This window comes from Passer domesticus, chromosome 6 (assembly GCF_036417665.1).
Source record: "Passer domesticus isolate bPasDom1 chromosome 6, bPasDom1.hap1, whole genome shotgun sequence".
Lineage (NCBI taxonomy): Eukaryota > Metazoa > Chordata > Aves > Passeriformes > Passeridae > Passer > Passer domesticus.
This window is the reverse complement of record NC_087479.1, coordinates 51,139,289-51,166,151: the sequence shown is the minus strand read 5'-3', so window position 1 is coordinate 51,166,151 and position 26,863 is coordinate 51,139,289. Positions and strand designations below refer to the sequence as shown.

The 26,863-nt window shown below is 40.1% G+C and overlaps 1 protein-coding gene across 1 annotated transcript in view; it reads left to right on the top strand.

The window, feature by feature from the left end:
- LOC135303514 (uncharacterized) overlaps window positions 1-26,863 on the top strand; it is a 265,282-nt gene that overhangs the window by 93,123 nt on the left and 145,296 nt on the right. The gene's annotated exons all lie outside the window — the stretch shown is intronic.

Sequence of the window (26,863 nt, the reverse complement as noted above, 5' to 3'; positions counted from 1 at the left end):
TGAATGCTGTGGGAAGGTGAGCTTGGGGAGGTACCACAAACAGTGAATGCTGTGGGAAGGTGAGCTTGGGGAGGTACCACAAACAGTGAATGCTGTGGGAAGGTGAGCTTGGGGAGGTACCACAAACAGTGAATGCTGTGGGAAGGTGAGCTTGCCTTCAGCTGTAATCTGCTAGGGCAGAACTGCAGAGAGTCAGCCCAGTGGCCCTTCATTACTTTAGTTCCTTGCCCTATTTCTTTCTTTTTCTCCTGGTCTCTGACTGAAGATGGGATATGTAGGGAGTCTTCTTTTACTGAGGGGGACAAACTCAGAGTGTGGGTTTGGTATGGATGGTTTGAGACCATCTGGGAATAGCTGTGCAGTCAGACAGTGTCATCATGGACATGTGTAGGGTGGGGGCTGAATTAAGGGACTGCAGAAGATCTTAATTATGGCACCTGAAACTTGTAACTGCTTTGCTTTGCAACCCTAATGTTCTTATAATTTAGTTTGGGTGTACATGTGCTTAATATATAATATACATGTGCTTCTTCACTTATGAAAAGATGTTAACAGGCTGCACTCTTCAAATACTTTTATAAAAATTCTGAATTTAGCTTTCTGAACAGGTTTTTGAAATCAATACAGAGAGAGCTGCTAACAGGAGGTAAACTACAAACCACAAACACTTTCAATAGGATAGCTCTTTTTATATAACATTTGATATCATTTTCACAGCATGATCTCTACTTTCATACTGTGATAGCTTTTACCTGGAGTTTAGATGATTCATTTTTGTAGTGGATACTTAACTTTTATATGAGGAAAATGCAAGAGAAGCCAGCACAGCATTAAATGAGCTATAGTTGCAGCATTAAATGAACTACAGTACAGTAATCATGTTGAATGCTCAGATCCTTGCCATCTCACAGGGTTGGATTCATGAAGGCTCTATTGATTCATAAGTGAGGAGATATGGAGGCCTGGAATTCTCTCTCAGGTTTTGGCATATCTAATTCAAATTTTAAGAGTAGGTTGGCACTCGGTGATTGTTTAGTAATTGTTCAAAATCCCTATAGGATTCTGCCTGAAAATTGGCTCTGATTTCCTATTGGTGTGGGTCTCAGGGAGCCATGTGGCTGTGTTGCTGGCTTGTCCTCATGTTTTCTTTCCCTGAAGCTCTTAAAATTAATTTAGAAACCTTAGTTTTACACTGACTTCTACAGTAATCACTGAGACAGGGAGGAACATTTTTGTTAAATTTTCATGTTTGTGATGATTATTCTTTCAAAGAGACTCAGATTTTTGTTTGGTTTATATGGACTGCATGGAACTAAGTCTGTTATTTCAGCTTTTCTGGTAAATGATCACAGTTGTTGAGGCTTTCTAGGCTACCCTGCCAGGCTTCTGTTTTCATATGCTTGTGACTTCTTATGAACCATTTTAGAGTGGAGTTTTCTATATACACAATTCCCAACAGTTTTTGTGTCTACTTATTCCTGAATAATGCAAAAATGAAAAAAAGAAAAAATATTGGTTTGATACTGTTGAAAAATAGTTTAAAGATAAAAATTGAGTATTTGCTTTATTTCCTCTGTTCAGCCTGTCATCAACCTCTATTCTCTTCATGTTTCCATCACACTCTTATTCTTCTTTTCCTGTTCAAGAAACCTACATTGAAATATAAAAATGTGAAATGGCCTGACAGTCACATGCTATTAAAAATCTGTCAAACTTGAGGTTAGTCATCAGAAATCTTCTCATCAGAGTTTCTGGAGGGAAAGAACAAATCAATAATATTAGAAAAATTTGAGCTGGACTAATTCTTTAAAATTCTATTTAATATTTTTTTTGCAATTTAGTTCTTGCTTTAGAAAAAAAATGATAAAGGAAAGCTTTCCTTCTTGCTAGAAGCCAGATATCCCCTGCTCATTTCAAAACAAAGAGAAAATCTTGTAGGTCTTCTAGTGTTTTTATAAACTGATTCTACCAAAAAGTATCTTGCAGGATCTGTCTTGCACTTGGTCAAGATGAAGGTGTTTGACCCTTTCTACTCTTGTCACATATGTTATAAAGCTATTTTGAAATTATTGAGACAATTGTCTGAGCCTGGCAAGTATTGCCAATAGGTGCTGCAAGTCCTACCCTGGCTTTTCAGGTTGGAAAGGTTTGAAATCACCCTTGGTGATTATCTCCTGTACTTTCCTGTGCTGAGAAGCATACTGTGTCTAATCAATATTTCTTCTGCTCCCTGAGGTTCTTAATTCACATGCTCAGAAAACTTCATGTTTTGTATTCCTTGAGGTACCCCCTACAAAACCTCAGCTACACACAGGAATGCACATTCAAGGCCCCCTGCTTGCACCCCATCTGACTGAGCTTATCACCGAGAATGACTGAGTGAGGTTTGCTTTACAATTCCAGTTTTGTGTGTAGGCACTCTCCTCTCTCTTTTGATTCTCCTGCTGGAGCTCAGGACACTGGTTTTACCAACAGCAGGTTTTGCAGTGCATGCCTGACTCCCGTGCTGGCTTCTCCCTGCTCCTCTGTTCAAGAATTGCATATCTGAACTCATTTCTGGGAGGTTAAATTATGCCTAACCTGAAGTAGAATAATGTTCTTTCCAGTGTCTTCTAAGATAATTTTTATTTCTAATGGGGTAGGGATCCTAGCCAAGGTCGCAGCCTGGGCATGCTGGCTGCTGTACAAACATATTATGACAGTCACTCTCCAGAGAAGGAGCTGTAACTCCTCAGCTGATGGCTCGCTGTGCTTTAGGGTTTCTGTCCCTAAGGCCAAGTTTCAGTGCATTTGCTGAGATTGGTGAAGCAAGGCTGGTTTACACCTGCTGAGGACTCTGCTTAAGAACTCTGTTAAATTTGAGACTCTCGAATTTAGATTTGGTTGTTTAAAACAACAAAAATGTTGAGGATCTTGTCAGTATTTACACTGTAGATTTCTTGAAGTGAAATTTAATCTATTTATGTGAATATATCTGTTTTTCTGAGCTGTACAAATACAAAAAGATTCTTCTACATAGCTGAAGCCTGCTGTATGTTTAAAACATTGAGGCATAGGGTGAGGGCAAACTTATAGAATAAGGAAATACTGGGTTTTCTGACAACCTTTTGGGAATTGGAGCCAAGTACATAATTCTGCTTCAAGAAATTACTATGTGCAGCAGACTTAAGGTTACAGTCATTTACCTTCCCCTTCACAGAATCTTCTTTCCAGTCTGGCTTTCAGTGCCCTACTGTTTCATCTCAAAGTGTATCCAAACTGGGTAGTGCTCAGGACAAGTACCTGGAGAACTTCCTCTGATGTTTTTGCATGCAGAATCCAATTAGAATCAGATGTGGCCAGATGGGAATCCCAAAGCTTTCCAGTCCTGGAATCCCTACAGTGAGATTTCAGTCACTGGTCTTAAATTTGGACAAACGGGTCAAAGACACTCCCTGTGAAAATTTAATTTAATTAGAAACATTCTCATTATTAAAACTGTCTTTGATATGGTTTATTAACAGTTTTGATCCCAGATTAACATTTTGCCACTATAAATTTGGACACTGGTCTCTGACCCCTCCTTTTTTTTCTTGTTAGGAAAAAGATCTCTCTTGCATTACATGTAAAGATTCAGCAAATGATAAAATTATGTTCTCAATGGAAAAGTTAGCCTTTATTTTTTTGTTTCCCCAGTGTGGACATTAGAATACACAGAGATTATTAATTGAACAAGAGCTTTGTCTATTCTTGTAAAACCCTTGTTATGAGGCTTTTAATTGTTACTAATCTCTTAAAAAGAAAAAAAAAGGCAGTAGATAACTATCACAAGAGGGCCACAGATGAAGTTATTGAAAAGCCAGAGACTTTAAGTCTGAATATCAATGGTGAGCCCTAGCACAAGATTTATGCCCACTGAGAATCTACATATTCTTATAGTCCCTGGCATCCTGGTGAGGTGCTGTAAAGAGGGCCAGGCACAAAGTCAAAATCAGATTAATTTCCTTTCATCTTCAAAAGTAGCATGATGTCAATTTCACCTTGAGCTAAAATTTCTCCTCTGATCTGATAAAATCATTATTTGCCAATAAAATATGGGACAATTCTGCTACCTGTTCCCTCATCCCTGCTGTGCACAGAGGAACTGTGTCTTCAGCTACAGCTCATGTGGAGCTGTACCTTGGCATGAGAGCAGTTTTGATTGCAAGCAGAAGCTGCTGTGTTATCCCAGATGATACCTCTGATTAACTGGCTCATAGCTGAGGCCATAAAGGGCTTGACATCACAAATTAAGGGCAGTGCTTCACTCTCCATCTTGGATTTGCTGCTATTTGCTGATTGCATCCTGGAATTAACTTTAGTTGTACTCATAGGAGTTGTCAATAGGGAGAATAATTAGGCTTCTGTCATCAAGTAAGACAAAATAGTGCACCAAGAGCTGATGGTCAGGCTGACTTTCAGTCAGAATTAGAGAAATGATTGTTACAGGTGTTCATCTGTCCACTTGCCTCATGTTTTCAAGTGCAGCCCCTCATCTCCTCAGGAGGAAAACCCTCCCTCAGGCAGAGAAGCTGACAGCAACTCTGTAATCTGCTGATTCTGATCCCAACAGCATTCTGAGTGAAGGGAAAAAAACAAGTGTGTTTGACCCTTGACAAACTGAGCTGCAGTATTTACCGGGATTTAGAATTATTATCTTTCACAGGATTTAAGTATGAGCAGGTATTCATGTAAATGATGATCTTTAATTTGTCTAATAGTATTGGATTTTTTCCTTCCACCTCATTACACATTTCACTGTTTTGCTTATGACATCCAGCTGTGATCCAGGTTTACAACCAATCTTTTTACTAAAATTCACTAATTTTGTGTGTAATGAAGTCCAATAACGATGTTTGTATTTTTCTGCTTTAAATTGGGCTATATGCAGCAAATGAAAAAAGTAACAGAGGAAAGTAGTGGCAAAAATGACCTGAATACGAAATAACCAGTAAGACACGTTGGAAAATAAAGAAGACTTTTAACCACTATAAATTACTGCTTAGAGAAAATGCCTTTCAAAATTACTTGTAATATTTGTGGTGGGCCTACATATAAAGATTTTGTGACAAAACACCTATGTGCTGTTACACATCGAACTGAATGTGGCCCCATGTCCCAAATAATACTAGGCAGTATATCATATAGACAGTGTGTGCCCAAAATAGAGTAATAGCTCTGAAATAGATTATTGGTAACTGGTGGTGTTGTTATAGCAGAGGTCGTAGGGCTGTCATTTTGTGTTCTTTTACCTGAATAGCAGGAATTTCATTGTTTGGCCAAGCTTGCCTTGGAGTCACAGAAACTGCAGCTCAGGAGAATATCTGGCAAATACAGCTCCACAATATCCTTTTGTGAACCTCCAGTTGTGAGGCATATCAGGGGCTTGAGCACTGCTGCCCATCTGCTGTGTCCTGAGGTGGCCCCAAGCACTGTCTGTTCAGGCAGTGGATGTGTTCTGGATCTTGGGAAAACCTGACCACACTCTTTCCTCCTTCCTGTCCTTGTTCTGCCCATCAGTGGCACAGAACCAGCTCTGCAGGTCTCCAACATCACAAGGCTTTCCAAGTAAGAGTTACTCCTTGCTGCTTGTACAAGTGCAAGTCAGGCACAGCCACGGTGCATGTTCTGCTCTGTCGTGTTCTAAATCTGATTTGGTTTCCTACACTGCTTAGCAGTGGATGTGGGGAGGGAGGCAAGGTGGGATGGGATCTGTGCTGCTGTTCCAGGGCCAGTCAGTGGGATATTGCCATGGTATCCCAGGTCTAACAGCTATGCTTTTGCTGTGAGCTACTTGTGTCACAATCACACTCAGAGAACAGGGTTGAATTTTTGGTGAGGTTTGGTTTTTTTTTTTAAAATATTCCATTTTGGAAAGTCACATGAATATTAATAGCAGCTGATAGTCATTGTGCAAATGCAGCCAGATTGTTTTTCACTCACTTTTACCAGGAATATTTCCAAACTTTAGTTTTCAGAAAAACTCAGACTGCTGCTGCCCAGAGAGATAGGGAATACAACAGAGGATATGACCTTTCTGAATGTTTTCTTATCAGGCAGCATAAGTACTGTATGTCCCACTAAGCTGCTTCAATAGAACCTTGTCAAGTTATCACATTACTCGACATGTTGCTGATAATGAATACATAAAAGCTTTAGATATTGAGGACTCGGAGGAAATAAATAAGATTTACTGAAAAACTGCTCAACGTATATCCCAGGGCCATGTTTATTTTTTTTCCATGTGGATTGTGTGCTGCCTTTAGTCCCTTAGATAAATGGAATGATGCAAGAGTTTCAGCTTCTTGAAATGTAAAGTGCAGATGTGAGCAGATAAATGAAGAAAGTAAATGGTCATCTATCTCCATTGTGGAGAACTCAATCACATTGTAACCTTATCAGTCTTGTTCTCCAGAAGTGCCTGATATTTTACTTTTCTGCTACCACATGCTCCTCTAGCTCTGGCTGATATCTGCAATATCTTCTCTTGTCCTGTATTCTTATGAGTGTTGAGGAAGAATTCATATTCATTTTTGTAATTTTGCCTGAGATCACTTCTGGTGACTTTGAGGAATTAAAGCCATGGATGTAAAAAACCCAAATGGAGTTTGAATTGGATCAGCAGCATTAACCCTTTGTGTCACTGTGGCAGAAAGTGGCATTCAGACTTAGGAGTCAAATAGCCCTTGCTGAGAAGCTGCCCAGAGTTTCTCAGCTGGTCCCCTCCCCAGCAGGAGGGGACACGGGACAGGAAACTCCAAGTGCTGTTCAAGAGGAATAGGGTGACTCACCCCCTCAGTCTATTTCTGAAATGATGGACTGGTGGCTTTGGAATGGTTTTGCTTAATTCATTTCATGTTTTACCTGGGTCTGGAAAGCTGTATGTGCCCCGTCTGTCCTGAAGACAGTCTGACACTGGCTGAGATTTCATGTTTGCTTTGCTAGCAGTCTCCCAGTACAGCTGGGCAGTAAGATCTGACAGTGTCGAGATGATTTGTTGCAAATAAGCATCTGAACTTTGGATGCAGTTTTGATAGCTATCAAGGATTTATTCAACAAGAACTGTTTGTGTGCCTTTGACTGTAGAAGGTAAATTAATACCTTCTGAATCTGATCTCTGCAAATTCTGACTTGTAAGAGCTGTAAAATTCATGACAGTTATCTTCTTAAATAAATACATTATCAAGTATTTTTAGTAATCCCTGCTTCAAAAATATGCATTTTGTTGCCTGCCTAATTCCTAATTTTTCATGTTCAGATTAAATGGATCCACTCCTATAGAGAAGGTGACTTTGAGATTTATTCAAGTTTACTAATTTAGTAAACTACTGTATGCTTAAAGCATAAAATAAGAAGCTGTTATCTTTAAAATGACTCCCCAAACAGCTGCAATTTACTAACCTACAAAAAGACACCCACAGAGGCTGTTCTTTATTTCCATCCAACAACCCCGAGTGCTGTCTTTCTCCAGAAGGCTGTGGTTTCATTCTGGGCTGCCCTTGCACACACAGAGACATTCTTACAGCTGCTCTCTTGGCTGGTTGAGATTTTTCTCGTGCTTAAAGTCACCTCTTGTGTCTGAGTGATCAGGAGGAGTTGGAAAGCACTGCTACGGCCCCGTGGCTGTAAGCAATGGTATGTAACAATGCCCTGAGGATCTAGTTAAAAAGTGCCTCTCACACTTGGGAAAGAGCTTTAATGGAGCTGCATTAGAAAGCTGTCAGTTGCTTGTTGGGCAAAACAGACCTTTTTTTTCTTTTTTTTTGGGGGGGGGGGGGGGGTCGTAAGGATTATTGGAGCATTTGTTACACAGTAATTTGGAAATCATAATAAAATATTTCCAGCAAACAGCTAATGGATCTGGTGCACAGGAAGCACAGACAGCACGCTGTAGAGCGTGGAATCTTGCTCATGCTTCTAATTGGGAAGGCAGGAGATAGCAGCTGTAGCTATTTTTTTTCTAAGTGTCCTTCCCGGAAACAGAATTTTCAAAGGCAGAGGTAGAAAATAACTTGGTAACTTTTCCATTTGCCTTAAACTCTCGGTATGCTTGTGCAAATAAATTTTAGTGTTGTTCAAATGACATTTTAAACGCTGATGAAGTGTCATAACTCCAGCAGGTGACTTAAATGCTGTCAGTACTGTGCCTCATAACAGAAACCTTAGTGAAATGGTAACAGATGAATAGAGATTAGATTTTACAAATCTAAAGCGTGGCTGGCAAGAAGTGCTTTTTAGAGGCCATTGCTCAGCAACTCTGTGCAGGCCAATGTCCTGCACTGTCAGAGAAAAATGAGTAACACTAAAAAATTAAGAGAAAAAAAAGATTTCTTTTTCCAAACAGTCTCTTTATACTGGCTAACCTGTCTCTTAATCACATTATGGTCTCCGAGATGACTTCTCTCTGGAACTGGAGAAGTAGAAATGTGATCCAAAAGCTGTGCACACCCTTTTTGTAGCTATGATGGAGCTGATGTTGAATGCCCTTCGGTCCAACTACCCAAAGATTCACCTTGATGTTCTTCAGTTAAACTTTAAATGCAGATCTATAATTAAAAACAAACAAATAAACAAACAAAAAAACCCCACCAAAAAACAAAAAAAGAATACCACCACATCATAAATAGCCTCACATCAAAAAATGGAGAAAGTAATGAAGTGTGATGATTTGCTGAATTTCAACCTTAAGTCATAGTTAAACCTGATCACATATGACTGAAAATGTCAACTGTTATTTTTTGTCTGAATTTTTGTGGAATTGGCATTCCTACTCATCCAAAATGTCACAGGCCTAAGGACATAGTAATGATGAAAGTGCATTAGAGAGCTCATAAATCTATGGAATGGATTTACAATTGGAAATCCAGAACACTTAGCTGCATCTGAGAAGAAGCTGAGACACCCAAAAATTTCAGCAAAATTCTCATTAAAAAAATTCTCCTAACCCCAAAAATAAAAACACCCTATCTTTGGGAGATCTTTTAAAAAAATAGCGATATATATATATATTTTTTGATCAGCTAAGAAAACATAGATTTATTACATCAAATATTCTAAATAATGCAGACTTGCTTCCTTGAGTTTTGTGACCAAGACGAAAATTATTTTGTGTTTCCATCTATCACACTGATTGGAACAACCTTTGATGAGCTAGGGTTGATGTTGTTCAAGGCTGTATATTAGGGGTGAGCTTTAGTAAAGTTCGTGTCATAGAATTGAGCATGGAGAACTCTGGACAGTCTGATTTTAGCTAAGGAAGACATGAACCTTTACCTTCAAAGGGAAAAGCATAAATACCTAAGATTAATTCTCTAAACAACAGTCTGTGGCACAGGGTACAAAATTAAAATCTGAGATTGGGAACCCTACAATTTCTGACTGATACAAAATGGCTGCTGTATAAGACCCTTTTTAAAAATTTTAGATTCGGAGCTTTTTAGCAGATTTTGTCATTCAGATTGCAGTCCATATTTTTCAACATGAAATTCCAAGAAAGTTAGACCAGAAAAACGTGAAATTATTCTCTTTCCCCAGTTGCTTATTATTCTATGTCAAATATAAAAATGAATCAGTGTTGGATGCATTTATTTGTTCTGGTATTTTCAATATATGCTGTTAAACAGTGGCTGTTAAGCTAACAGTGCAACATGTGACAGAATCCAGGAAAACGGAGAATGAGAAGGAAGTCTGGACAGAAAAGATCAAATGCCTGATTTTATTTTTGAATAGCAGCACACATAAGACATTTCTTTAAGAGACCATTGTGGCAGAGAGGAGGAGGAGGAGGAGAGGAAGATAGAAGGCCCTGGAAGAAAGTAGAATCAAGTTTCTGAAAACTGCTGCCTTTACAAAGAATGTCCTTTAGATACAAATAACGTGCAGGTTTATAAAAGAGAGAAGTGGGTTTAGAATTAGGAACTCAGAATACCAGTGAGCTTCCAACAATGAATCTTAGCAAAGAAAAATACCTGTTGCTGTAGGAGCTCCAGTTGTGCCTTGAAAGTACAATGGAGAAAGGACAGAAGCGAAAAGACAACTATTCTTCTTTCTATTCAGGAAAGGACTGGCTTTCCCTTCTGACAACTGTCATCTCAGTTTGTGCAGTGTAGCCCTTCATGAGACCTGGAAGGATGCTTGATGGTAAACTGTCTTCAAGAAAGAACAGTTCATTACAAAAAGCTTTAGAATTTGGGCCTCCTTAACAGCTTTTCAGATAAAAGGGACAGACCAGTCTTTCTTACCTGATTTAAGTAAGAGTGTGATCACTGAATAGATCTGCAGGATGGCAACAAGGACAGAGATTTATATAAGAGCTTGAAGAACAGAGGTTTATAATTAATTAGTCAGCGGTGAATCGGTGGAGCGTTGGGAAGGAGAAGTAAAGGAGAGACCCACAGTGCTGCTTGCAGGTTAGTCTGAAGTGAAAGCTCTTGGGGTGTGGGCCAGACTGACAGAGTTCTGCTAAAAGGAAAGAAAAAGCATTAACCTGTGTTCATGCCTGGATTTAATTCCACAAGACACTGCAGGACCTAAAGCAAACCAGTTGGGACCTAAGGTACATCAAGTAACATTTAACCAGTTGTATGTTCTTTTTATGACTTCTGTTTGTGAGGGAGATAAATGCATGTCTTAGGCAATAAAACATTTCCCCTGATTATAGCAAATGGTGTTTCTTTTCCCTCGTGGGATGTAATAGGAATATCAATGTTTTATATCTCTTATTAAAAAAGCCCAAGTTTGATAAAAAATGAAACACATTTAGTAGAGTTGTTATCCCAGGTAAGGAAAAGTGCCATTATACAGTCATAGGCACAGGACTGTGACTGCAGCAGATTCACTTACTGCAAATCCAACAAACTTCTGCCTACTGCACCCAAAATGCAGACAAGCCTGGAAAGCAAGGTGAATGACCAGGCTTTCATACAGACCAAAAAATCACTAAGCAAAGCCCTGTGATGCCTTTTATCAAAAGGAAAAAATGTCTTGATAAATGCAGGAAATGGATTTTTAAATTGGGACACAGTTTAAGGGGAGGGGATAGAGAGGAAAGCATCTGAGGGAGTAAGAAAACAGAAGAGAAACAGCTCAGAAAAATAATCCTGGGAAGTGTGTCCAATTTTTCTAACATTTCTAATCACTAAGTTCTCCACAGTTGTGTGGGCATCCGTGAAAGTAGAATTTGTCCCCAATAGAGTTTGGATAGTGTGCTGAGCAGATGTTTTATTTCAGAACTGTAAATATGTAAACTGGTTATGCCAAAATATTTTCTTTGATGTGGGATAATAATATCAAAAGAAAGGGTGAGACAAGCTTGCCTTTCCCTTCTGTATAGAGAACTGCAGTTTTTCATTCAGTTGTATGGCTTCTAGGGGAAGCCTCTTGCAAGCCTGCAGTTTTCAGGGACTGAGCTCTTTTCCCGTTCTGTGTTGTGGCAATGCCAGACTCTCCCAATGTTTGCTTCTTGTCTGGACAGCAAAGGTAACTGTGCTTGTGCAGCCAAAACCCTGCCACCCTGGGAGTTTACCTTGGAGGAGAAAGCCTCCCCTGTAGGGAAGGTTTCCCAAAGCTCTCCCTCTGGGAGGTTTGGAGCAGGGTCCTGCAAGTGGAATGCTCTCATCACCAGCCTGCCGTGCCGGTGCTGCTGGACATTTCATTTTGGGTTTTAACAAGCAGACATTTTCAGAAAAAGGCAGTGAAGAATTGGCAGTGGGTCTCCACAAAGACAGCTCCCTAACACCCCAGAAATATTGTCTCTCTTTGCAAGAGAATAAGAAATTTTCTTTGTGCTTTTAGGGATGCATGTGCTACATTTGACAGGTTCTGCATATTCCTTAACTTCCTGATTCTGCTAGCAGAGTGGCTCCTGCTGCTGCCCCAGACACTGCTTTCCAAACACCTGATTGTCATGTACAGCTCTAAGCAGAGGTTTTGTGTATAGTGAGGCACTGTTTTCACGGCTCCCTACTTCTGAATGGAGGTGATTGAACTGGGATTTCACTACAAAATTATAGTAGAATAGTTCTTACACGTAATTCTTGTGAAATGAGATGTGTTCTAATGGGTTTTTTGTTGTTGTTTATTTGTTTGGGTTTGTTTTGGGGTTTTTTTGGTAGAATCTCATTTATAGCAGGCATGAAGGAATTTTTTAAAAATAGCATATTAGTTCAGGATTGAAAGAGAGCATGACAGAGTTTGGTTAGGGGCTGTCTGGGATGAAGCACATGCAAAGGACTGAGAGCTGGGCTGATGGCAACCATCTCAGCTTTGGCATTTCATGATGAGGGTGTCCTTCAGACCTGCTTTGGGAGGAGTCCAGCAGGCTGAAGGAGATCTAAGCTTGCCAATGCTTTCTCTGAATTGCTTTTTACGATCTAGAGTACAATATAATTTTTTTAAAAAAAATTGAATGTAATCTGTATTTTATAGAATATGCATGAAGTTCAAGGAACAGATTTCAGGCTTTGTACATTGGCATGATTTATATTATTTCATGTTTTATGTACGCACAGAGTTCAGTGTACTGTGGTTTTACATGCGTGCAAGTTTACATTAACTATAAATGTGACCTCAGACTGTTTATATGCAATGTGCTGAAGCTTCTCAAGTTGACAATTACCAGGATATTTCTTGTTCTACACTACAATTGAGAATCACAATTCATACAAGACAAATTTGCGTACTTTTTATCTAGATACACAAACCAGCTATTTTAGCTTATCTTTTGTCATGTTTTCTGCTATGCCAGTTGGAAATTTTTCATTGGCAAAACTTGTGTCTTTTCTAAGAAGTCTGTCTTCCATTTTGTGAAAGTGAATAATTGCTTCCTGAAGATTAATCCCACAAATGTTTATATTCAGTAAAGTCACTTCTGACCTCTAGTTTCATGGGATTTTGCCAGTAGAAAATGGAAAACCTTATGGATCTTGAAAATCCTGCAGAAGAAACCATAGGAATAAATTTTAACATCAAGAGATGACATAGTTATGCAGAAGTATGAAGACTCTTATATTATTAATTAACTGCTTAAAGTTTTGCTCAGCTTCATCCCTCCCCTCCAAATACTAGAACTGAGCTAAATTAAATGTTATCATGTTTTTAAAAATACTGGTTTTTAATGCCTATCATAATTTTCAGGCGATCTAACCTTCCTTTGTGATACTAGTCCCCTAAACTGTGACTGTGATAACCTGCATTCTAAGAGAACACACCCTAAAGTGGAGGGTAAACGTGTTTTAATACCCACAGTTTGCAGGTTTTTGAGGAATTTTTTTGTGTGTTTTAAAAGACAACCACATTTACCAGCATTTTTGCACATTTAAGTACCTGCAAAAATCTGGGTGACAAAATCTAGCCCTTTAAGCCTTATTAATTTCCTACAACACCCTTGAAAGTGCTTTGTAAAATATTTCCAGAATGAAAGGGGTGTAATAGTTTTACAGGGTTGCCAAGCCTCTAGAACTCACCAGGATCACTTAAACTCTGGAACTCTGCCTTCACGCTGTGCTTGTAGCCATAAATCTCCAAACAAGGCGGGACAGTGTGTGTGACACCATGGCAGTGTCACAGCTATGGCAAAAAAGTCTCATCAGGGACTGGAGGCTGCTGGTGCTGTTGCAGCCACATCAGGACAGACAATGCTCCATCTGCAGCCACAGCACACCACAGACACTTCACATTCCTGATGTGGCACCCTCCCCTGTTAGGATGAGCGCAGACAACGCACAGCATCATTACTTACCCCCTAGTAAGTTAATAATAATTGCATCACATATTACTCATATCATCCTGTGGATTAGAAGATTTTACTCTAATTTTTGTTCCTCTATAAGTAGAGTCAAAGTGCCAGGTAGGAATATCCTCCTGTATAAATCTGTTGTATTACATGTCAGTTCTGGTTAGGTTTACAGAAGAGACATTTCTATTTCAAGAAGTTTACAGAATACTGTAGTGATTTTTTTTCTGTCCCCATTCAGACTCTTTTTTGTTTAAAAGGAAAAAAAAATCTCACTGCAAAATATGTTATCAGAAATTGGACACATTATAATCATTAGTATTGATCTCCTGGGGTATAACATTGACATTTTGCAATTTATTCATAAATTACACTAACGGCATTATAGCTAAACATTTTGCATATTTATTAAAAAATAAAATATTCCATCATTTTTTCTTTATGGATCTTTTAAAATATTTATCACTGGACAATACCCACTGGAATGTTTGGTGTTTTAATGGCAGAGGAACTTTCATTGGTTCCAAGTTCTGGAATACCAGTATGACTAATATTTGAACCACACACATTCAGTGTCATTTAGGATTGCATCATCCCTTTAATTTTTTTCAAGTCCATGCAAATATGAAATAGCTCCACACAAGGTGTGTACAGTGTACTCTGCCTCACAGTGTCCATCTGCTACAGGATATGTGAATTCTACAGATAAAGCATTGCGTTTTTCAGTCTGGGCTTTTCTTTTTGCCTTGCAATGATTTTATATCAAGAGCTGTGGCTGAAATTTCAGGAATTGAAATATTGCTGAGAAATCAGAATAAAACTGGGTTTTCCTGTATTTCAGTGTAACTGGTTATCCACGGGGAGCAGGATGTACAGAAGCAGAGCTGGAAGTGCATTTAGACAGGGTATTGAGTTGATAAGAAGATACGGAAAGCATGTGTTTTTTGATTTTTAATTTATGTAGAAAGTTTGGCACTAATAAGCTGAATCTGCAAATATAAAATATCAGGTTTAACCCACCAGAGTTCCGGCAGGTAACTCACCAAATCTGTGGGCCACCCACTTTAAGGGTGAGCTCTACCTTATCCTTTCCGAGAACAGGCAACATTTGCTTTCCAGCATTTTGTATTGACTGCATAAAATGAAACACAATTTCCCTGGCCAAGTCACCGACAGTTGAGAAAAACTGTGATAGCTTTTGTAAAAGGTTTTGAAATCTTCCTAAAAAATATAAATCAGCGCTGCGTGTCTGTTAGAGCTCCACAGGACAGGGTGAAAAATTCCTGTAGAAAGGTCATCCTTCTTTACTAAACTGCACAGGTCTTGGAAGTCGTTCTGCAGGAGCTGATTGCATTGTGTGGAGCCCAGTTTGTGGTGTCGCTCTTTACATCCTGTAGGGTTTTCCACCAAGTTTGTTGTTCGGTGTAAAGAGCCCAGCTGTTGTTGGCCCCACGCTTGGATTCCCCATTAAATTTCATGTCCCCGGCATCTGTCCCAAGGGAGGAGCTCGTGGGAACCAGGGGGCAGGTCATTCTCAGCGACAGGCTCCTGGCTCCGCATCCCGCTCCTGCCAGAAATCTGTCGCAGCCTGAAGCTGGCAAACTTGAGGAAGCAGCGTTAAATGCACCTCTTTGTTCCAGGCTTCCACTGACAGGAATTTCTCTTGGCAATGTGTATCCTGGCTACCCTTTTCAGGGTCCTTCTATAGCTGCCTCAATGGCTGGGAGGGGCAGGGAGCAGTTTCTGTGGTGATTTTGATCAGAGGTGCATTCTGTAAAACACGCCCAGGTACTGCGATAATTTCCCTCGACGATTTAAATCTATGTGTGTATATATATAGAATGGTGCTTGGCTGGTTTATAATTTAGTTTTAAAATAGAGCGTTTAGTTTGTACAATTTTAGAAAAGTATAAAGCCTGAAAAATGGGCAGCAGAATAAGATCCGTGTGTAGAAGCAGTTTGCAGACTTTTTATCGTAGTGTGTTTTTCTTTATTACTTCAGATAAGTGCTATAACTCTGAAGTAAGGAGAGAGTAGGTATTTTTGAAAACAAAATTTATTGTTTAGCCTCAGGAACAAATGTGAGAATTGGGCATTTCATGTCAATTCCTCTTTATTTCCCTTTACAGAATATGCTCTGGATTTAGATGCTGACTTCTGTAGTCAAAATGTGTTAAAGTTTCTGCACAGGACAGATTTTCCTATGGGTAGGAAACAGTAGCATTTCAATACTGGACAAAAGCTCTGAGGATGCCAGCCCTGCCTTGGGCATTAGCTAATTCCACTGCCAGGAGGAGTGCTGCTTTAGCCCTTTTCAGCAGGGAGATGATGTCTAGCTCAGCAGGCAAGAGAGCACTGCCTGCAGGAAATTCACTACAATGCTGAGTATATTGTGGTCTAGGCATTAAAACAGGCCCTCATGGAGCAGCAGTTCCAAATTCTGAGTGATTTTGTTAATTATATTATTATTTGCTTGTATTTCACAAAGGCTGGGTTCTGCTACTGGTGCACTTAGTGCTTTCACCTGAAAAGCTGCTGCTGCTGAAGCCAATGTAAGTTCCTTTTGCATGTTGTTGGCTCTTGCATGTCTCTGGCTAGATAGTTTTACCATTCCACTTTCCCCAGCGTGTCTATCCAGCAACAAATGGATAATTCCTTACAGCTCTTGTGGCAGGACAAGATCTTGAAGAGAGTGAGAAGGAGAAGATGAGACAAATAGAGGGACGTCAATACTGCTAGTGTTGGCAGAGAGAAAATGCCACAGGTAGTGCTGTAAGGCAGAGGTCAGACAAACAGAAGTCTAAAATTTCCATGATGCTGAAGAAGAGCTGCTTGAACTTTGTTGTAAGGGTAATGGAAAAGCCAGGTAGGAAGGAATGTGTCCAGGTGGCCGGGAGTTGACATGTCTGAAGTGACAAGTGAGCACTAAGTTAGTGTTTTGCTCATTGAGGGTAGATGGAAGCAATTGGGTTTTTTTCTGAAGTTACAGGGAAATGATTTGGAAAAGAGTGCATCTCCTGCAACTCCTTTTCCAGCTTAAATCATAAAAGAAGTCAGAGCACAGGTCCTTGTGTTGTACTATTTCTAACTGTAGAATATTTGTGTATGTGTCAAATCCTCATGAGGATTGTGGCAAGATTGTTCAGAATCAAGCACCTTTCAATGTTTTTAATCTTGAAACATTCACCCATCAAGACATGACTTATGAAATCACCATTTCTCACCATGCTTGCTTCTTTTATAAAAGAACAATTTGTCCCCTGTGCTACTGCCTTTTTGACTTTTTTTTTTTTGGTGAATGTGGCCTTGTCCTTGCCTCACAAGAGAATTGCCTTGCCTGACTCCCCAAAAACATCCCTTTTCAAAGCTGATTCCATCCCTACTGAGTCCAGGCACTCCAAGGATCACACTGTGAGAAACTACTTCTTTTACCCTGTGCTTGTCAAAGATATTGTGCCCAGTCCTGATGAGTTAAATTCTTGATCACGTTTGCCCACAAGCTCTGCTATCCTGGATTTTTCTGAGGAAGACAGCCTCATGTCCAGGATAGGGGATTTATTTAAAGGATCCCAGGTGTTTAGAAACCAGCAGCTGAGACATTTCTTACTGCATTACTCACGCCTTGTTAAAGACAGAATATGGCTCAAACTCTCTGCCAAGGCTTTTAAACCTTTCCATTGACACATGCTGGTGGGTCTGGAAACGTCTTATCCTGTCTCAGTGAGGGGATCTTTCCTTCTGCACTTCCTTGAGACATGGATCAGGTTGGGAGCCTTGTGACTTTGGGAGGCAAAAGCTTCAGGGGGGCTTGGTGGGACCTGGCTGGGCTGGCACTGGTCCCTGTAGCAAAAGCAGGCGACCCCATGACGAAGGGAAGAATGATGCATCTGACTCCTTGATATCAGAAGGTTAATTAATTTATTTATTATACTATACTAGATGAAAGAGTTGCATACTATGCTACATCATACTTCTTCTAACTTACTTCTCACTGCTACTGCTTCTTGCTACTTAACTACTGAAAAACTCGTGACTGTCAGCCGACAGTCCCGACACACACACACACACACGTGGATGCAACTGGTCAATGAATCAAAACACCATCACCAGAATCCAATTACCAAATTCCTTCAAGTAATCTTTCAACACATTCCATATGTTCCAAAAGACAGGGGATATAAGATGAGATAAGAATAATTTTGATCTCTGTGCTTCTTCAGGAGAAACCTGAGGGAGAGAATTATGTCTCTCTCTGTTCAGAGAATGTGAGCCATCACAGGATGGCTCAGCAGAGTGCCAATCTGCTCCTTCTTGGAGGAAGGAAGGGAGAGAGAAACATGGGTGTGTTGTCTACCTACCTGAGCTAGCAAAAGGCAGTGATAGAGACATTCTTAAATGGCAGTACTTCTATTTCACTATATTCAAATTACTTGGGGGGTGGTTCTGCTTTTTAATTCACCAGTACCTGTTTTAGGTTGCTTCTTTTATGAATTCCTTTGCTGGTTAACAATGGTAACAAAGTTTTTTACATAAAGCAAGCTGTCTTGCAATGTGATTTTTGTTTTTTCTGAGTTATATATTTTAATTATTAATAAGTGTTTTGAATTACAATAATTGAAACATTTCATCACTCCATATTTAATCCTTAGATTTGATATGGACCCTAGGGAGAGAGTTTACATCTAAACCTAATGGCATGAACACATCTTTGCTTCAAATGTTATAAAATACTTTCATAATTTCTGTTTTAGTGAGTCTTCAGTTGTACACACATTTAACAGCCTTTTTATTTGATCAAAGTTTGTATGTGTGACAATGCAATTGTCTTGTTGCATGCATTCCCATCCTCTTCAATTTTATATCATTTCTGTAGGATCTCATTGAAAGGATGTTTTTTTCCTTATCGTTCTTTGGGCTTAGTTTTTCTGTGGCAAATCAGGCTCTGTGCTCTTTTTGTTTCATACCCTGTCATTTAGAATCAGACAACAATAATTCTGGAATTGAAATGTGCTTTCTGTTATCTGGCTGATTTTGATGGATTGTCATGCATCGGTTTGACTTTGCAGGGGTTGAATGTAGCATTCAAATGTTTTGAGCAGTTAACTGAACAAACATGCGAGGGAAACTAGAGAGAAAGGTCACCAGCACAGTGTTTGGTGAACAAAGCTTTGTAGGTTTCTTGTTGTTTGTTGGTTGGGTTTTTGTTGTTGGTTTGGTTTTTTTTAACTTGAGAAAAGCTTTGAAATAGTGCATTGCAACACAGTTTGCAGATGGCTGAATTATGTACTGTACACATGGTTAACGATTTATGGGGCCATGAGTTATTTAATCGGGTAATGCATATGCTTGGTACGACAAGCAAGCAGATGAAAACTCTGAATGGAAGAAATTGTTCATGCTTTGAATGACACACATTATATGCTGTGTTATCAGAAAATGATATGACTTTTTCCAGCCAAAAGCTGTCATTTCCAGTGGTCATTGTCTCATCTGAAGCCATCAATTAAGCATAAAAGTGTAATAAACAGTGACTTTCATTTGGGGTGTGCTAGACAAGGGCAAGGCAAAACAGAGAAACCTCAGGTCATTGTGCTGTCATTGTTGTGAATTTTAGGTTTTTTGCAGAAAAGGCATTGCCTATGACAGGGCAGTTGGTTTTAATACCTGCTGAAACCGAGAAGTGTTCTTGCTGCAGAGGTTTTAACCCCAATGGATGGGAAGTGGAAGATAGCTATAATGATGTTACAGCAGAGGATAAAAAGGGTAAGGATATCCAAGGAAAAAGCCAAGTACTCTTCACAACAGACAGGACTTTTGTCCTGCCAGTGTTGGCAAAGCACTCGGTACACTGGACTTCCTATTTTGGGTTGGGCTGTGTTGGTTACATAAAAATGAAACAGAAAAGGAGGAAAGAGTGACAAGCGTGATGAGGAAGGAAAATAAAGGAACCCATTAGAGGGAAACAAAGATAAGGTGCAGACGAAGGAAACAAAGCAAGTCTCAGAAAAGAGGTGATGTGAGGATGAATTTTTAACTTCTTTTGCTTGGGAAAAAGCCTTCATCTTCAAAATTGTGCGGGACAGAAAGTGGGGAGTGGAAAGTTAAGATCAGCTCTGACTTTGCTAGAGAGGGGAAGCAGAGGGGAGATCTTTTTGCTATCTACAACTTCCTTGTGAGGGGAAGCAGAGGGGCAGGCACTGATCTCTCTCCTGGGAATGGCCTGAAGTTGTGTCATGGGAGGTTTAGGTTGGATACAAGGGAAAGGTTCTTCCCCCCCAGAGGGTGTTTAGGCACTGGAACAGCTCTCCAGGGCAGTGGTCACAGCACCAGCCTGGCAGAGCTCAAGAGTGTTTGGAGGGTGCACTCAGGCACATGGTGGGACTCCTGGGGTGTCCTGTGCTGGGCCAGGAGCTGGACTTTGACAATCCTTATGTGGCCCTTCCAACTCAAGATATTCTATGATGCTGCTACAAAAGGCCCAGTCTATTGACGTGAGAGTGGTGGACACGAAGGAGCAGGGTCGTGTCCCACTTACTACACCTCAGTGTCCATCCCAGTAACCAGAGCCACAGATCAGATCAGACAGGGATGACAAGAAGTCCTTTCAGAGTAAAAGCAGAGGCGTTGTGCCACAAAGGCATCCCTAAAGGAAAATAAAGCATTGTGACAGGCCTGAACCTTTCAATGTACCCTGGAAGAGTGCTCTAGTGGGCCCTTGAGGGATGATCACACTCAAGAGCCATGGATACAACTAGGCACTCAGCCTTCTACAAGCTGAGACAGTCTGAATGGCATGTTCTAGATGTGAGTAATGTAGCCAGAGCACTTGTGCTCGTGTGGAAGGCTGGAAAGCTGCACTGAAGTGACTGACTGTCACATGCAGCAGGGATGATGTGCTGCCTCTTCAGATAATCCTTCTTTCCCCCCTACTCAAAGCCTGAGGGCAGCGCAGAGTTTCCTGGAGCTGCTGCTCAGAGAAGCTGAGTGTGCCCTGCTGGGTGAGTGGGAGATGAGGGAGAGCAGTGCAGACAGGGGCTGGAGCCTTCTCCAGCTGCAGTGTCCCCTCCAAGCTCGGCTTCCTGGGCTCTGCTGCACTCCCTGAACCATTCTTTGGGTAGCTCTGGCTCCTGACAATCCTTTCTGGTCAGATTTTTCTCTGAAAGCTGGAATGCTGCCTGGGAAGATAGGGAGATGCCCCAGCCAGTCAGAGTGGCATTACTGCATGTATATTCCTGAATGGCTAGGCTCCCTTTATGCTCTTTGTGCAATTGGGATTTTTTTTTTTTTTTAACTCCTGAGAAAGGATCTAGCTCTGAAATTTTTCATGATTATGAAGATGTGCAAGTTTTCCTTCATGTTTCCAGCATTTGACTTTAACAAAAGTCCCCTAAGGTTTTCTGGTTACAAATTGGACTTCTGTGAATAATGGTGACTCAAATATTCCAAAGCAACGTTAATATTCCCTATATCCATCAAAGTACTGCAGCTAGGTCCATGCAACTAGCTTCAGAAAGCCACGTGAAAATGCAAATGTTTGCTTTCTCAACCAGAACTGAAAAATACTAAGCATTTCTAAAGGAGAAACAGAACAGTATGTTCTACTTTCCTTATGTATTTTATAAAAAATGCATATATAAAAATGAATATAAATTCTTTTAGGAGAAATTGTTTCATAAAAGAAACATGAGTTTGCTTTGGCAAAGATGCTTATGATTTATGGTTCATTCTGTAAACTTGGCCAAACAATTTCCTTCTCCTTTATGATTGGAGAGCAGAGCTGTCGGGGGCAGGGAGTTACAGGATGGCATCTGTTCTTAGAGCAAGAGAGTTATGTTTATTCATGATTAGTTTATGCAGAAAATGCATCAAAGAGTTTATTTGAATTTTTGATAAATTTGCCTTGTAGAAAAGAAATATTTTTCTTAATTGGACCTTATAGGAAACATCCCAGTAATGGCAAATGCAAATGAGAAATAATCTGAATTTAAAGAGGCTTTTTTTTTTCAGCATCACTAGTGCTCAAAGTAGGGCGAGACCACTGTCTTTGCACTTTTTAATAAAATTGTGGCTTTTCTTCTCCCCTTCATTTCCATATGCATATTCCGTGGTAGTACAGTAGCAGTTTAACATGTGGCTTCTTCATGTATCTTTACTGAAAGCAGGAGATAAGTTTATCAGTATCATGCTCAGTAGCCTTCTTTCCCTGCTTGCTTTTTATTATTGAATGAGGTTTTATAAAGTGCCACCAACCATGCCAGTTTTCCATATTTTTCACTCTATGTAAATTTTTGCAGAGAGGTAGAGAGAGCAAGCGAAAGATTGACACTGGTATCTCCTGAAATGTTCCCTGGTTTTTTTAAGCAGCTCAATTTTCCTATAGCATTGCCAAAAACCTAACAGATGATGTTTTCAGGATCAGAGACAGGAGATTGAAATGTTGCTAATGTCTGTAGCACTTAAGTCATAGAATTCTGTAAAGAAATGTGCCATGATTGATCTGATTAATCTTTTAGATGGGTGGTGAGAGAGAAAGAAGCTTCTCCACCATGCGGAATTTTGATATTTATATAACTGCTTTTTAGAGGCTGAGCCTGGGTGTCCTTGTAATATCCTGACACGGGTGACTTGTACGCAGCAATTCCAGCTGAATTGAGTGCTCTGCGTCAGAAGGGAAAAGTTTTCCATCTGGCTGTAATAGAAACATTTTTTACAATTCTCTCCCAGGAGCAGAGTCCTGTGGGATCCTTTGGGGAATGCACAGCAGTGTGGCACTCAGGCAAGTTGTCGCTGTGCAGAACCTGTCCCCTTGCTTCAAGAGGGTTCTCCACCTCAACCCAAATTCAGGGTTTGTGGCCAAAAAACTTCAGGTTATATCTCGTCATTCTCAAGATTAGCCAGAATTTTGGATGAACACGGATGCTGTAGCTGAGCTGGAAGGACTTTCATGCAACTGGCGTTTACCCTCCCATCCTGATCTGCAGCAGATTTGTGAGTCAGCCTTCACTCAGCCTAACAAAGCTACGAGAGCTGGTGTTTGTGCTGAAGGATTCCAGTCCTTCCCCAGCTTCTCGTGGCTGTGCTGATGAGGAGAGTAGGGGCACCTCGCTCTGGTGCCACCAGTCATGACACAATTGCTACAGAAATCCTGGTTTCTCTTTGAAACTCACATGAGCAATTACCTGCTGGCTATCTCATGCAGAATTGGGTCTTTGCAGCCCTGCCTTTCAGCTTCAAAGGTGCAATACTCGATAAGTGGAGCTAAAGGCATTTTCCTTTTCATGTCAATTCTTGTAAGTTCTCAGTCTCTCTGGGCATAAACAGAGGGCAGTATACTGTGTCTGTGTAGAGACATATGCACACAATTCATTGTTTCTTTAGCAAGGGCACAGGGCTTTAGCAAGGATGAAAAAAGCTAACACTGCGACCAAAGAGCAGAACTGGCAAGGCATTGCAATAATATGGTTTTATTTTGGAGGCAAACAGACTTAGAAAAAAGATAATTCTGTTGTTCTCTAAACTAGTTAAAGAGCAAAAAAATATTTTTACCAAAATTCAGAAAATTCAAAACATTTGATCAAGTCTGTTTGGTCATCTCTCTTCGGGAACCTCCCAGCTGAACACTCAGAACACTGTGCATGAATAATAGGCTTCTATAGGGCTTGTGTTCCAACTGTTATTTGTTCAGTGCCTGTAATGCCATACAGAACTTAAAGAACATGTATTATTACAATTAATTATATCATGTTGGAATAAATAATTTCCTAAATATACACTCTGTCATGGTGGCCACTGATAGGGAATTTAATTTGAAACCCAGCTCTTGGCTTCTGAAAATCAGCTTTAACTGAATTGTCGCAGTCATTACACGTTGTAAAGCCTCTATATTTCACACTTCATTTTCTATCCAAATGGATGACAGCCTACTTCAAAGGGAAAGAAGTAAACCTGTGGTCAGAGTGTTCACCTGAGCAGCATGCTCTCTCTAGATCCTGTGTCTGGCAGTTGCACGCATTTTGAATTCCTGTAGGTTTACAATTTAATTGGTCAAAAATCAAAGGGTGTCCAGTTGAACTTGACCTTATAACAGGGTCAGAGATTGGGGGCAGTGTTTGATGCTCCACCTTTCCTGACATTTCACTGTTGCACAAAAATGGGCAAGATGTTTCAATGAACTTCCCAGGCTGGAAATGTTAACCCCACATGTTCAGAGCCTGTGACCATGAAGTTTATATGGAAGAGAGACAGTTTTATAGGCCTATTTGTGGGCCTAGTATTGCTATTTTATAAGTGAAAATAATGTACTAATTTGTACCTTTACACAGTCTGTGATATCAACCCAAGTACTCAGATCCTTGTCCAGCCCCTGTGAATGGTATCAGTGTGTAAGACTTTGCCACAGTAAACATACAGATATTTCAAACTCCAGTGGCAGGCTCTACATGACCCTTTACATTGTCTTTTTCATGACCCGTCCAGGAGGACTGGTGATGTTCCTTGTTGCACACATCTGTGGGCAGCGGTCCCTGGGTACTTCTTTTGATATAATCTCCACATAAACAAAATTCCCTCAATAATCTCCACATAAACAATTTTTGTTTATGTGGAGATTATTGCAGGAAATGCTTCACAGACAGAAGCTGGGAAGTGTTTGAAAGAAGACCAGAAACAGAGTTGGTATGAATCTGAATGGAAAATTAAGGTTTGTTTGTTACCTCATTGCTTTGGACAGTTTGCTTTAAGTCACATCTTTTTTTTTTTTTTAAGTATATTTTGGGTATATCCTATTTGTGAATCCCTAGGTGAAGTGAAGTTGGTGTAACTGAGGAGAGGGGCTCCAAACTCTTTCCTCTTTGCTCTCCTCTCTTTCCTACTCCCTTGGGCAGTCTGGTCTAAAGTGAGGAGAAGGGAATCGCCAATCCTTGCTGAGGTTTGAAGGAACAGTGAGCTCTGTCCCAATCCTGCTGCCTTTGCTGGTCCTGTCAGCTGAGAGGGAATGCAGCAGGAATGTTTGCTGGTGGTGACATTGTACGAGGCAGTACCGTGTGATTGCATTGGCCTGTCTTCATTTCAGCTCATTAAATACTTGTGTCAACACACAGGGTGTGCAGCTCACAGAAAGGGAGATGCTCTGTTGCTGTTGGAGATGTGTATAATGGCCATACAGATTAAATTTGTATGGGCACCCAAAAACTCTATTTTTTCTTTTTTCTTTTTTTTTTTCTTGAACCAAACTCAATATCTGGGCCAGTGTCACAACAGACAGCAGTGTTTGGGGACCTCAGTGTCATGTGCAAGTAATAAGAACATTGTCACTCTTTATCTGACCAGAGATTGATAGTTCAATACCTTTCAACTTGACTGGGAAGGTAAGGTGCAAGGACTTTTAAACACTCTGCTTTCATCAGGGGACTGATTTGGGCTGGTATTTGTGACACTGGTAATGTGAAAATGTCTGCTTTTAAAAGCATTTTTGTTTAGGTAGGACCCATTTGCTTTCCTTTTGGAAAAAAACCCCAAAGGAGATACAGCTAGATAATCAGAAAATGAGTGTTATGTTAGAAAATAGAATACTTAGTACTGTTAATCATTGTTCATGCTAAAAACAGTAATGTACATTTTTTTGAATATGTGCCACAGGAATAAATTTTAAATATCACTTATTTATAGGAAAAAACATGTTAATTAAAAAAATTCTATTTTCTATTCAGATTTATAGTCCCTTCTCCTTTACTCCTGTTCAGATTATTCATGCAAAACCTGAGGTGTTACACAATGACAGATGCTGGATATTCCTTTACTTATTTCTTCTTCATGTTTGTACCCAACACATTTGGTAATTTCCAAGTTATAACTGTGTTATTTGGCATAGCTTTCAAAAATCTAACCAGCTATGGGATGGAAATTGCATTGTACAAAATTGTCTTCTCATGTAAACCTCCATTTCCCACTGGCTGCCCATTTCACAAACAGGTTTGTAAACCTGGCATGGCCCAATATCATTATTCTGTAGCAGGTGTCATTTGGGAGTTTTTTATATTTCAGGATCCCTTGACCTTTCTTTTGGGCACACGTACAGTGTGTTAATGATGAGCAATGTCCACACATCAGCACTAATTCAAACTTGAGCTCTTCCAGAGTTTGAAATATGCATGGATAAAGTCTGTGCAGATGGTCCTGAATTTTAATATATAAAAGTCACACTAAAACAAAGTTAACTTTTAAAATTCTGCAATAAATCACAAAAAGCTGAATATGATCCTCTGGATGTCTTAATTAGATGAATTTCTTTCACTTAATCAGACATTCAAAGTCAAAGGGACAAAAGACACAGGCTTTTTTAGTCACTAAATCCTGAATAATGGCTTAGTGGTCAGAAGAGTTGATCAAATTACTTGCTTCCATTCATGTTTATATTTGATTGTACTCTTTTTTTTTTTTTATTAAGTTGGAAATAATTGTTTCAATGCTTTTATAAGACAGAATCAAGAATACCCTTCATCAGGAATTATAATGATAGGACCAGAAATAATGGGTTCAAAAGGAAAGAATGGAAATTTTGGTTAGATCTGTGGAAGAAATTCTTTGCTGTGAGGGTGGAGGGGCACTGGGAGAGTTGCCCAGAGAAACTGTGGATGCCCCATCCCTGTTCAAGGCCAGGTTGGACAGGACTTTGAACAACCTGGTTTAATGGGAGGTGCTCCTTTCCAGGACAAGGGAGCAGGAATTCAATTATCTTTTAAGGTCCCTTCCAATGCAAACCTTTTTATGATTCTATAATTCCCAACAGCTGTATTTCCAGGCCTGCTGCCATCCAAGAATTTGGCATCGTGGCCATCTGCACATGAATGCATTTCAGGAGTGGTTAGTTTGCAATCTGACTTTCAAAGAGGGGTAAATAGCACGAACCAAGATGATCCCTACAACCCAATTTTTAGATATCTCAGATAGGAGCCAGCAGCAAGAAGGGCAGGGGCTGAGGACCCTGAGTATCCTGTGGGCTCAGAGAGGGGCACTGCACCCTTTGTGTGCAGTTCAGAGCTCAGCCTGTGGCTGTCCCAGCTCACACAGAGGCTGCCACACTGGGGCAACCTGACTCTCAGGGACTCCTGTTCA